The sequence below is a fragment of the Eubalaena glacialis genome, chromosome 14 (assembly GCF_028564815.1).
Source record: "Eubalaena glacialis isolate mEubGla1 chromosome 14, mEubGla1.1.hap2.+ XY, whole genome shotgun sequence".
NCBI classification, from domain to species: Eukaryota; Metazoa; Chordata; class Mammalia; order Artiodactyla; family Balaenidae; genus Eubalaena; species Eubalaena glacialis.
Window position 1 is genome coordinate 7,230,620 of NC_083729.1, and position 12,717 is coordinate 7,243,336.

Below are 12,717 nucleotides of genomic sequence, written 5' to 3' on the forward strand. Positions count from 1 at the left end.
AGAAGGAGGGAAGGGGGCGATTCTCCCGGACCGGACTCCCCGCTGCAGCCTTTCCGCAAGGGAGCCGACAGCAGGCAGTGGTGGGCCCTGGGTTTCCCGTCCCTCTCCTCCTGCGCCAAAGGAGATCTGGTGCTTGAATGCCGAGCCTCATTAAAAAAGTAACTACTTTGGGGAAAGAAAAAATTTGAAAGGAGACAGAGAAAGCATTCTCTCCCCAAGGAAAAAGCCAGTAGGTACTGATCATAATTAATTCTAGCTTTTTGTCATTGGATAGTAAAAAAGAAAGGAAGAAAAACGTTTATTATTTTTAAGTGAACCAACCCCCAAATAAGAAAAAGAAAAAGGCCGAAGCTGTCTAATTCAAACCCGGTGGTGTTAATGTTGGTTGTGCTTGCATTTTAAAACTCGACTTATTTCTCTCCCTTCCTCGCTTACTTAAAAAAATCTAACCTTTCCAAAGCAAGACAACTCAAACATCCTGGGTTTAACTCACATCTTGACATTAACCTGAATCCAGATGGGATTGCAGAATAATTGTTAAAATGAAATTTTGGCTAAACTTTCCCTACCATAGACTTGAAATTTTACTATTTTATCACTTCAGGAGTAGGCATTGAAAGCTTTATGCCCAAGACAATGGAATAAACATGGGATTCAAGTCTATATCCATTTGTTTTATTATCAAGAGACTAAGGAAGTATTTGTAACTCTTTATTATTATTTATTTACAGTTTTTTGATGTGCTGTCTTAACCATCCAGATGCAGGAGATGGGCCAAATACATTATTTGGTGTCATTTGGGTGTTCTGATTCCACAGATGTGTCTAGTTTGGAAGCTATTGATATAAGTTTTCTTTTTAAGAAAACAAATCTCATCTTGAAACTCTTTAAACCTGGTAGAAAAACATTCACAGGGAAAAGAAATCTTTCTTGTACTAAGTTCAACTAAGTTTAATCATTTAAAGGAAAACATGTTTTACTACTGCCTAAGTAGAGTCTAGTCATGTGACTCATAGTTTAAATATATCCAGAGCTCCCTGTGTTCACCTCCCAGGGCAACTGATTTTTCTGACCGCTCTTGATTCCAACCCTGTTTCCCCAGACTTGTCTGACTCACTCAGCTTCAGTGAGCGTAACTGCCAAAGCCTCTGTTCTTTCCACTCTGAGAGTGCATTTAAAATCAGCTACATTTGGGGACCTGGCTTCCATCTACTTGTGCTGAAAACCCAGATTGCTTTTATTAGAAGCTTCCCATGACAAGCAAACAACCTGAGTTTTCCCACATGACCAATGCCACCTAAGATCATCTCTAGAAATAAACAAGAATCTCTTTGTCCCAAAGGGTTGGCAAAGTCCCAGGAATATTGGGACCTTGAAAATGGGGTCTGATCTCTCTTAAGGAAGCAGCCATACTGGCAGCCACACTTCTCCAGCTAAAGGACTTCTTTATGCAGTGACTGGGGTGGTGGCTGGTGAGGGCGGTGGAAGATGAGGCCCAGGGTGGGAGCTGTCTGCTTAAACTCCTGGAAAATAAGAACATCCTGCAATGAATAAATTAAACTTTGCGAGAGAACTACAGTTGTTGATATTTTCGGCAGGAGATGTGTCCTGAGTGATGTTTCCCTTGGCAACAGGACTAGCCTGGCATCTGGAGATGAAGCAGGTCCTTGCCTTACCGCAGCCTGAGGACCACCCTCATTGCAGTGGGCGGGCAACCCCTGCCCCCCTTGCAAAGCCCCACTCAAGTGCCCTTCTTCAGGAACCCTCTAGATCTCTCTGCTCAGAACCTCTATTCCCACCATCCCTGACCCATCACTAGCTATTACATAGGAGAGAGATATTGTATAGGTGCAGGTCATTATGAATATGCAGAAGGATAGTGTTTGTATTCAGATGAGAAATGAGGTAGCATTTGAAATGTAGGCAAGCCATGTTTCTATTTTTAATGTTTAATCAGTAACTTGAGAGAGCCACAGTGCTATCAATTATTGCTGATACCTTCATACCTTTTGAGAGCAGTATCTCATATAATTGCTATTGTCTTCTTGCAAAGTTCCAAGCTTTTGCATTTGGTTTCATGGCTTCACCACTGAGAGGGGTGGGAGAAGTTGTAAAGGAGAGTCAACACCATTCATTAAGGGCTATTAATGAGTTACAGAATTCCTTTGCAAGATTTATTCAGAAATAACGTATCTTGGACTTCCCTGGTGGCGCAGTGGTTAAGAATCCGCCTGCCAATGCAGGGGACATGGGTTCGATCCCTGGTCCGGGAAGATCCCACATGCTGCGGAGCAACTAAGCCCGTGCACCACAATTACTGAACTTGCGCTCTAGGCCCTGCGTGCCGCAACTACTGAGCCTAGAGCCCATGCTCCGCAACAAGAGAAGCCACTGCAATGAGATGCCCCCCGCTCGCCACTACTAGAGAAAGCCCGCACGCAGCAACAAAGACCCAATGCAGCCAAAAATAAAAAAAATTAAAAAAAAGAAAAGAAATAACGTATCTTAAGTTCTCAGAGTTGGCATGTTTACATGGTGATTGATTTGCCCCATTCTATAACATTGTAAAAATTCTGACCCTATGCGGTAAAACATGGATGACTTATACCCCGTTTGAACAAAAGATGGAAAGTGGGATTTGTGATGCAGACTTTCCATTAGTTGACCAGTTCTCACTGCTTAGAGAAACATCTACGGGCTTCTGGTTCAAAATGACAGATCAGGCAGAGTTTGCTTCTCTTGTTACTTGAGACCCCCCTAAAATTAAGATATTGAAGTTTAAAAAAGGAAGTTCAGAAAAGAAAAAAGGGACGGGGAAGGAGCTGTAAAGGGGAGAGAAAATCACAAATGAGAGATTTCAACACACTTCTGGAAGATGGAAAGCTGACAGTAGAGAGCTGCCAGATGGAACAGGAAGAGAAATTACAACCTAAGCTATGATGTCAGGGGCTGGAGAGGAAACGGGAGTCAGCCTTCTGACAGATGAGGCTCTGGGACCCTTCCTACGGACAGTGCGTCATCCCCCACCCCGTTCACTTGTAAGGAGAAAGGACCAGGTCGCTGGTGTGGCTTACTCTGCTACTCTGTGAATAAGACTTTTCCTGCTGAGTTTTTACTTGGAGTGGGGAGCTGTGTGTGGACGGGGTGTTTGCTGGCCGCTCTGGAGTTGCGTTCCTCCAGGTTCAGGTGCTCACACCTGCCCACTGAGCTGTGGTGATGGCTTGTGTGGAAAGACTGTCCTTCCCAGGGGCTGTGGACAGGGCAGGCATCGTGACTGTGCAGTACAGTATCCATGGCTGCTGGCCTTGATGAACCCGTTCTCTTCTCCTTGCAGAGGCGCTGCACAGAAGCCATAGGCTGAGTGTTCTTTCCACGAACCCACAGTTTTGAGTTGGAGATTTGGAGGCTACTCAAAGCATACTCAGATTCCAGGCTTTGTTAGGGTTATTTATCACGCCGAGGAAATTGTGTAGCAGGAGGGGAGAGGGGAGAGGGCAATGGTGAGGAGGGGGCAATGAAGCCTGTGCACATGTGGCCATTAACATGCTCTGTTTATCACAGAAGTTAACCTTTGCAATACCACTGGCTAAAAAAGAGTGTGTAACATACATGAAATGTTGAACTTTAAGCTCAAACGTCCTCACCATGAGTGGCAACTCTGCAATGTGGAAACTGCCCTGTTTGGATGGTCAGTTCTGCACAGAAACAGCCTATGGTTCCAGAGAGCTGGGAAGATGCTTACAGTCCCACTTCTTGCTGGAGACCTAAGAACTAACTAGTGAGATAATCAGCTGAAGGCACAGAGGTCTCCGCTTAAAGCTCAGGTTAAACGTTAAGTCTCTTGACTCTTGTTCGCAGCTCTTTAACTTGTAAAGTGGAGTTAAAGTCCCAGCCTGCTCACAACTGTTCCTGATGAACGCCTGTGAGCTGTTTGCACAAGTCCTCCTGCTGGGAAGGATCTCTTGTCCTCTGGAATGTAGCTTCTTCCTCTGTGCCATCAACTAACCGTTTCCTGAGAGGCTGCCCTGGTTCCCTTACAGGCTGTAACTCATTGAAGGAGCCGCTCAACACATCCTTCTGATGTGGATATCAACTTCCTCCATTTTACGGATGCAAAGCTGAGGCTCAGGAGAGCGGGGGACCTACCTAAGGTCTCAAAGCTAGTAAGTAACAGAGCTGGGACTCAAACCCAGGGCCTTTTCGTTATGCTAGCTATGCCCAGATAGATGAGAAACCTAGTAGAATAGACAAGCTGACCTCTGAGTATAAGGAACTACCACCCTGGTACCCAGGGCGACCATGCAGGTAGGGTGACCAACCATTCCTGCTTGCCTGGGTCTGGGGGTATTCCCAGGTCATGGGACTTTCAACTGGATGAGTAGGTCGCCCTACATGTAGGGTTGTACGGGTTGCTCACTGCACAAAAGTATCTGACCAAACAGCAAGTCGAGGCTGCAGTCCACCCACGCTCCATTCACCAAGCTGCCCCTGTAGAGCAGAGCTGTATCCCCCTAGACGAAGGGCAGCATGGGCTCACCAAGGCCCCGCTGGTTCCTCTGACACTATTGACCCAGAACTTTAAGTAATTCAGTGATTAAGGTAACGGCTTCATTTTAAACTAAACTTTTTACACTCTCTTGCCAGAGAATTTCTCCCAATCCCTGTACACACACACACACACACACACACACACTCAGAAGATCAAAACACAAAGTCCTAATCATGTTCTTACAAACTAGTCCTGTCACAGATGGGAAACGAAGCTGGAGAAATACCATGACAGATCTAGAACACCGCGTCTGATGGTCGTGAGTGCTGCTTTGTGAACATTTCTTCCTGGATGTGTGGGAGGGATGTACTTCCCCCCTGGGGATTGGGTGGTCCTGGAGCCAATCTCTGGCCAATAACTCATGAGCAAAAGTGAGTGTGTCTCTTCTGAACTAGAGCAATCAATCTTGCTGGAAGAGTCCCTCAGTGACTGGCTGTGTTAAAGATGGTGGCAGCTCTGTCAGCCAGGGTCCTGGAGGGGCCAACTCATAATGGACGTGGAGCCTGGGTAAGAACTAAATCTTGGCTGTCCCAAGCGAGTTCTACTGGGTGTGTTTCCTACTGTGGCATAATGCAGTCTACCCTCGCTGATACTCCACGGTAAAGACAGTGACACTCGATTCTGTGAACCATGCGGGGCCCTGGAGAGTAAGAGAGTCAGGTTTGCAGTTTTCAAAGACCACCCTACTCTATCTCACTGGGGATTTTAAACATGAATAAGTTTAATAATAAGGTTAGTCTTAAATATATTCGTTTTTTTTTTTTAGTAAAATTTACTTTAATGGTAGATGTGTGGTTAATTTTGTGTGTCAACTTGACAGAGCTAAGGGATGCCCAGATTGCTGGCACAACATTATTTCTGGGTGTGTCTGGGAGCGTGTTTCCAGAAGAGATTAGCATTTGATTCTGGACTCAGTAAAGCAGAGGCCCTCACCAACGCGGCTGAGGGCCTGAAGAGAACAAAAAGGTGGGGAAGGGAGAATTCTCGCTCTCTGCTTGAGCTGTAGCATAGTCTTCTCCTGCCCTTGGACGTCAGCCATCCTCATTCTCAGGCCTTATACTCAGACTGGATTACATCACCTGCTTTCCTGGGTCTCCAGCCTGCAGACGGCAGATTGTGGGACTTCTCAGCCTCTCTAACCCTGTAAGCCAATTCCTGGAATAAGTCTCCTCTTATATACATCTCTATATGTATCCTATTGGTTCTGTTTCTCTGAGAATCCTTACTAATACAATAAGCCACATAAAATCTCTGAGTAATAAAAGAAGCAAATTTACTTTCCTACATTTCTAAGAAAGTTAACACTTCTAGTGTATGGTTTGAGTAGTTGCTTCAGAGACCATTTGTCAAAAAAAAAAAAAAAAAAAGGGAATTCCCTGGAGGTCCAGTGGTTAGGACTGTGCACTTTCACTGCCAAGGGTGAGGGTTCAATCCCTGGAGACCATTTGTCCTATGAAGCCTAAAACATGTACCATCTGGCCCTTTACAGAAAGTGTGTGGAGCCCTGGTTTAGTTGAAAGCGCTCTGAGTTTCACCCATTAGTCCTGGATGATAGGGTTTATTCATGAAAGAAAAGGAAGTTAATATTAACCACCTACAATTTTTAGTAACTTATTTCTGCCTTCATACATAACTCAGTATGCTCACCTGGGCCCCCAGGTGAGATTGCTGAGTTACAAAACCCAAAGTAAAAAGGGTCTTCTAGACGAATCAGCCTTCCCAATGTTTAAATTCCTTCTTGTGTATGAACCAGAAACTAGATCTGAAAGTCACCTTTACTTTTCTACTTCTAGATTGTATTTTTTCCTTACAGATAAAATATTAAGAGCATTTCCCTTCCTTGTTCGCTCTCTTATTTGGATACAAATAAAAATCTTTTTTATACAAATAAAAATCTTTTCGATTTTTTGCAAGTATCAACACTAGGAATATATTAAAAGTTATTTTTGATCCACTCAAGAATACTTATCCAAATATGTTTTGATTATTTAAACTGAAAGCAAACTTACACCAAAATGAAATCATCAGAAAAGAAAATCTGTTTGAACAAGGATACACCCCTTGTATGTAGATGCAATTTAATTCAACTCTACAAACATTTGCAAAGCACTTACCATATGGTAAATTTGGGGAATATACAAATAAATGATCCATAATCCCTGCCTTCCAGGAGCTCAGGGACCAGCGAGAGAGACAGCTGTGTTGAACAATTAAAATAAAGAGAGAAATGTGAAATAGGTACAAAATCAGAGGAAAGACAATTTACGTGAGTTAAGAAGTCTAGGAGAGGTCAAGAAAGCATCATGGAGAAAACACCAGAGCTGGGTTTTAAAAGAGGAACAGGGCTTCCCTGGTGGCGCAGTGGTTAAGAATCTGCCTGCCAATGCAGGGGACACGGGCTCAAGCCCTGGTCCAGGAAGATCAAGATCCCACATGCCGCGGAGCAACTGAGCCTGCACTCTAGAGCCCGTAAGCCACAACTACTAAGCCCACGCACCACAACTACTGAAGCCCGCGCGCCTAGAGCCCGTGCTCTGCAACCGGAGAAGCCACCGCAATGAGAAGCCCGCGCACCGCAACGAAGACCCAACGCAGCCTAAAATAAATAAATTTATTTAAAAAAATAAATAAATAAAATAAAAGAGGAGCAGAAGGAGAGTCTCCAAAAGCAGAGGCGAAGGCACCGAGCTGCGAAAGGCACAGGACATGTGGGCTCGGGGGTGAGGCAGGGAAATGAGAGCTCGTGCCCTCTTCCAAACCCCCTCCCAGGTACTTAGCTTACTGCTATAGTGGGGAAAACAGCCACCTGATTTTTAAAAAGAATCCTGCATTTGGTACGAAATGAAACCCTAAATTAAACGATGACTTCTCCAGCCCCAGCCCATCTCCCCTCCCGGCGCCGACATCATTCTGCCACTCGGAGCATAGCCCGCGTGGTCCTCCGTGTGTGACAGCCGCAGTGAGGAGGCGCACACAGCGAACACAGGGGTGTGGAGCCAGCAGTGGAGGGAGCCCTGGGTAGCGCATGCTCAGAACAGAGTCCTGAAGAAGGAAAAGTGGCTCGTCCAGGGTCCCTTGGCAAGGATTTCAGAGCTATCATTTATTGAGAGCTACGATCTCCTGGGCACTCTGTGAGGTTCTGATGGTTTAACCCTCGGCAGCATCATGGAGTATATTCTGTGGTCCCCCATTTGATGGGCAGGGCACTGAGGCTCAGAGAGCCCAAGACACTTGCCCACAGTCACATAGCTAATCAGTGCTGGAGCCTCCGGTGGTCTCGCTGCAAAGCTCACACCCGCCAACACCTGTCCTAATGGTGAGTCCAGGTATCCTGGGCCCTGGCCATCCCTCCTTCACCCAACGAGCCACCCTAACTAGCAGAGCAGCAGACAGTGACACAGACGGCTTTGGTGACCCTGTTAAAGCATGTGCTCCTGTCCTCTGAGGAGCCTCTTTCCTAGACCAGGGCTGTGTCAGCATCTTCATGCCTAAGGAGATCCCAGTTCATCTTTCAGGTTGTGTGACCTGGCACCCACCCAGTGGCCACCGCAGTAGAGCTTCATTTGAATGTGCCTGGAGCTGCCACCATCGTGACGTCATGCATCTCTAAGTCCAAATAAGAGCTGAGGGGCTTCCCTGGTGGCACAGTGGTTAAGAATCCGCCTGCCAATGCAGGGGACACGGGTTCGATCCCTGGTCCGGGAAGATCCCACAGGCCACGGAGCAACTATGCCCGTGCGCCACAACTACTGAGCCTGCGCTCTAGGGCCCGCGAGCCACAACTACTGAGCCCGTGAGCCACGACTACTGAAGCCCATGCGCCTAGAGCCTGTGCTCCGCAACAAGAGAAGCCACCACACTGAGAAGCCTGCTCACCTCAATGAAGAGTAGCCCCCTCTGGACGCAACTAGAGAAAGCCTGCGCTCAGCATTGAAGACCCAACACAGCCAAAAATAAATAAATTAAACACACACACACACACACACACACACACACACACAAAAAAAAAACAACAAATGAGTGCTGAACACCAGCTGCCCTGAAAGCAAACTTTGGTTGCCATGGTAACTGGGCCATCAGCCTCTTCCTGACTTGAACAGTGCCAGCAGCATCACTGTGGTCTTCACTCCAAACTGTGCCTCCAGCGGCTCACTCTCTGGCTGCACACTGCGGAACTCTGGGTCCCTGGTCGGGCGAAAGGGGGCGAGGGGGTGAGAAGGGTGGGAGGGATGAGGCGGGGCAGACGGGCTTCTCCTTACTGGCTGCAGTGTTCTTCAGCTTCAGGGCAAATTTCAGAGTCAGTGTTTTGATCCTGACAGAATTCAGGAGGGCCCACCCTTTCCTTAACCATCTGTGCTCTGTTGGGGAAACAGGCAACACAAGGGGGATGTTTTGCTGCCTCCCAGGCCCAGCTCTGTTGATCAGAAGTGGCCGTGGTGACCAGGGATTGGTGGTCCCTGGGCTAGGAACTCCAGTGAGCTGTGGACCAATGCAGTGGCCCAGGCCAGGGAGAGACCCAGCTTGGGCTGCTTCTCTCTTGGGCAGGCTCCCTGGGTGGGCAGCCAGAGCTTTACCCCGGCCCCAGACTCCTGCCCAGACCTGGGGCCCAAGGAGAAAGGAGAAAGATGCCTGGCAATTGCCAAGGAGACCGAGAAACTGTCTCAGATTGGAGGAGAGTAAGGAGACATGACAACAGAACACAGGGAGGGATCCTGTATCACAAAAACAACAGTAGGGGGAAAAACTCGGGAAATGTGAGTAAAGTCTGCAGTTTTTAGTAGTATTGCGCCAAAGTTAATGTCTTATTTTTGTAGCTGTACTGTGGTTATGCCATATGTTAACAGTAGGGGGAGCTGTGTGCAGTATGGAAACTGTACTATCTTCTATAAGCCTAAAAGTATTTCAAAATAAAAAGTTTAAAACATCGTGTATTTTCCTTCATGGAAATAAAAGGAGGTGCTGGCTTCCATATCTTGGTACACTGTAAAATAGTTCTGTCATACTGCCTTCTGTCTTTACCCCTATAACTCTGGCACAGGCATGCCACCCAGACCACTGGGCAAAGGTCCACAGAGGCCATGGGCTACAGAGAAGAGAACAGCTGGCCTCTTCTTGATGCTACAGCATCATTCTAAATTCTTTATTATTCCAGTCACTCAGTTACTTGGGGTCCTCCTTGACTCCTTCTCTCACATCCCACCTTCAAACCACCAGAGATTCCCTCAGTTCTGCCTTCCAACTACATATCTAGAATCTGGCCACTTTGACTGTCTCCATTGCCCTTTCTTATCTCTCTCCAGACTCGCTGGAGTCCTTGCTCAGCCTCGACAAGACACACACGCACCTCAGGGCCTCTCCACTGACTGTGTCTGCGTCATTCTTCCAGAAAGCTGCACGGCTCACATCTGCCCCCAGTCTCCCCATCATTGCAGGGAGGCTTATTTTAAATTAAATCTCCCCTCTTACACTTCAGCTCCTCTTTATTTTGCTATATTTTCTTTCCATAGCCTGTTCTCCTTCTAACATAAATTTGATATACTTATTAATCATGTTGATAATTTGCTTCAGTTTTCCTCCTGCTAGAATACAGCTCCCAGGGGCGGGATTTTTTCTGTGTTGCTCCCGGTGATGACCCCAGCATCTAGACTAGTACTTGGCCCTTGGTAACTATTTGTTGAGTCAGTGATTAGTGTGAGAGAAGGGGTATGTGACAGCCACTTTTTCTCTCCAGGGACAAGCATGGGCAAACTGTCCACAGAACTGTTCTGTTGTGTTTGTTTTTCCAGAGCAGAAAAATGTCACATGCACACCGTCCAGCCAAGGCCAACACAGAAATGGGGTCTGTTCTCAAGTGTTAGCTTTATGGAGCAGTGGCACCTTGGAAATGGAGACACTCAGGTGTGAATCTTGTCTGCACCATCCGTGTAGCTTAATCTCACCGTGCCTCAGTTTCCTCATCTGTCAAATGGGGATTAATAACACCTGCCTCATCGTGCTGTTGTGAGAAGTGAATAAAATTAAATGCGGTGGGCTTCCTTGGTGGCGCAGTGGTTAAGAATCCACCTGCCAATGCAGGGGACACGGGTTCAAGCCCTGGTCCGGGAAGATCCCACATGCCGCGGAGCAACTAACCCTGTGCACCACAACTACTGAGCCTGTGCTCCAGAGCCCGCGAGCCACAACTACTGAGCCTGCGTGCCACAACTACTGAAGCCCGCATGCCTAGAGCCCGCGTTCTGCAACAAGAGAAGCCACTGCAATGAGAAGCCTGCGCACCACAACGAAGAGCAGCCCCCGCTCGCCGCAACTAGAGAAAGCCCGCGCGCAGCAACGAAGACCCAACGCAGCCAAAAATAAATAAAATAAAATAAAAAATAAATAAATTTATAAAAATAAAATAAAATGTGGTAATGCCTGTCAAGCCATCAGCACAGAACAGCGTCTAGCCCATAACAAGCACTCAAAGAATGTGAGCTCATAATGCATTTGTAAAAGGCAACTGTTTAAAATCCAAAATACATTTTTCCAGAGAAGGAATGGGAAAAGATAATTATTCCCTAGAGCTCGTGAGGAAAGTTTGGTAATTGAACCGAGGGTGTATAATCAACTAGAGGCTGATATCAGTTCGGTGAACATTTACTGGGGACCCACTGTCCAGTGCAGTGGTGACAGGTAGGACTTATTTCTTACGCACTGCACAACCTGGTTTTACCTGCTGGCTCTGGACTCATCAATAGGATTAGAAAGCAGAGTGGGACAGAGCTCAAAGGACCCTTAGCGATGACACAGTCTAAATGCCATCCTTCAGGATGAGCAAGCTGAGGCCTGGAGAGGGTGTAAATACCTTGCCCAGGGTCACACAGCTGGCGTGTGCCTCACACCATGGCCCTCCTCCAAGTCCTGCCCTAAGGACTGAACAACGCGCGTGGACGAAGCACCTTAGCCAGGTGGCTGTTACACTGAGTACACACCTCCCCAGGGTCGCACCAGCCGATGGAGAAGAGGAATTCAACACAGGTCTGCCTGCTTCCAAAATCATGCCCTCTTTGATGCTTATCATGACTGTATCAATAACTAGTTTATGGATTAAAATGTCTCCTTTGTAGTAAACACGCAGCCTGGTGTCTTCTCTGTAATGAACAACGGTGCCACTGCTCTCGGCCTCGGCCTGTGTGGCCCGAGCTCCCTTCTCCAGCGTCGCTTTCTTTCTGTCATATTTCATAACACAGTCGCTCTCAGGGCTGCTGGAGAGCAGTGAGGCTGCCTTCTGTTTGGCTCCCAGCCTTGAGGGAAAGAACTCATTTGTGTCACAAAGGCTAAGCACACCCCCTGCTGACCACTAGTGGTAAACGTTTTCCAGGACAATAATCCCAGTTCCGGCAGAGTATGGGCTCCCAGAACCTCTATATGGGAGGGGCTGAGGGGCACCCACCTGCCCTTACGTGGAGGAACTTGGAGTGGCTACGGGCCTTGACCGATGCCCTTTGGAAAATGCACTGTTTGATTTGAGTTGTATGTTTATTTGAGGAGGGCTTAGGAGACATGCCCCATCCTCCAAATTCACACCACCGCTGGCTTGTTCCTTCAGCGTCACTTAACTAAATTAGTATTCATCAGGTGCTACCAGGGGCAAGGCACTGTGCTCAGGGCAGTAGGAAATACAAAGATTCATAAGACGTATATTCCCAAAGATGAAAACACAACACAGTGTTCCATTCGGCCTCGGGAGCACTGCTATGGGCTGAGGAGTGGGCTCTGCAATTGTTTAAAGGCAGTAAGGTTGGGGCCTGAGCCAAGAGATGGGGCACACACACCTCACAGCCTGTGCGCAGTCAGCGTGAGTGGTCATCAGCTCTACCACTGCTCAAGGATGAGTGGACACGTTGGAGGTCCCAGAGTGGGAGATGGGGCTTTCAGTGGAGTGAAGGGTGCATATATATACATATATACACATACATATATACACACACACATATACATACACATATATACATATACACATATACATACTAATATACACACATGCACACACATATATGTGTATGTTTATAACTCTTTTGGTTCAAATGCTTTTTCTCTCTTAATGCATCCATGGTGCTGGAAAAAAGAAGTTGAGCTTGAATGGTTTCTCCGTCTTCCTGGAAAGGCCAGGGGGAGTGGAGTGGGGT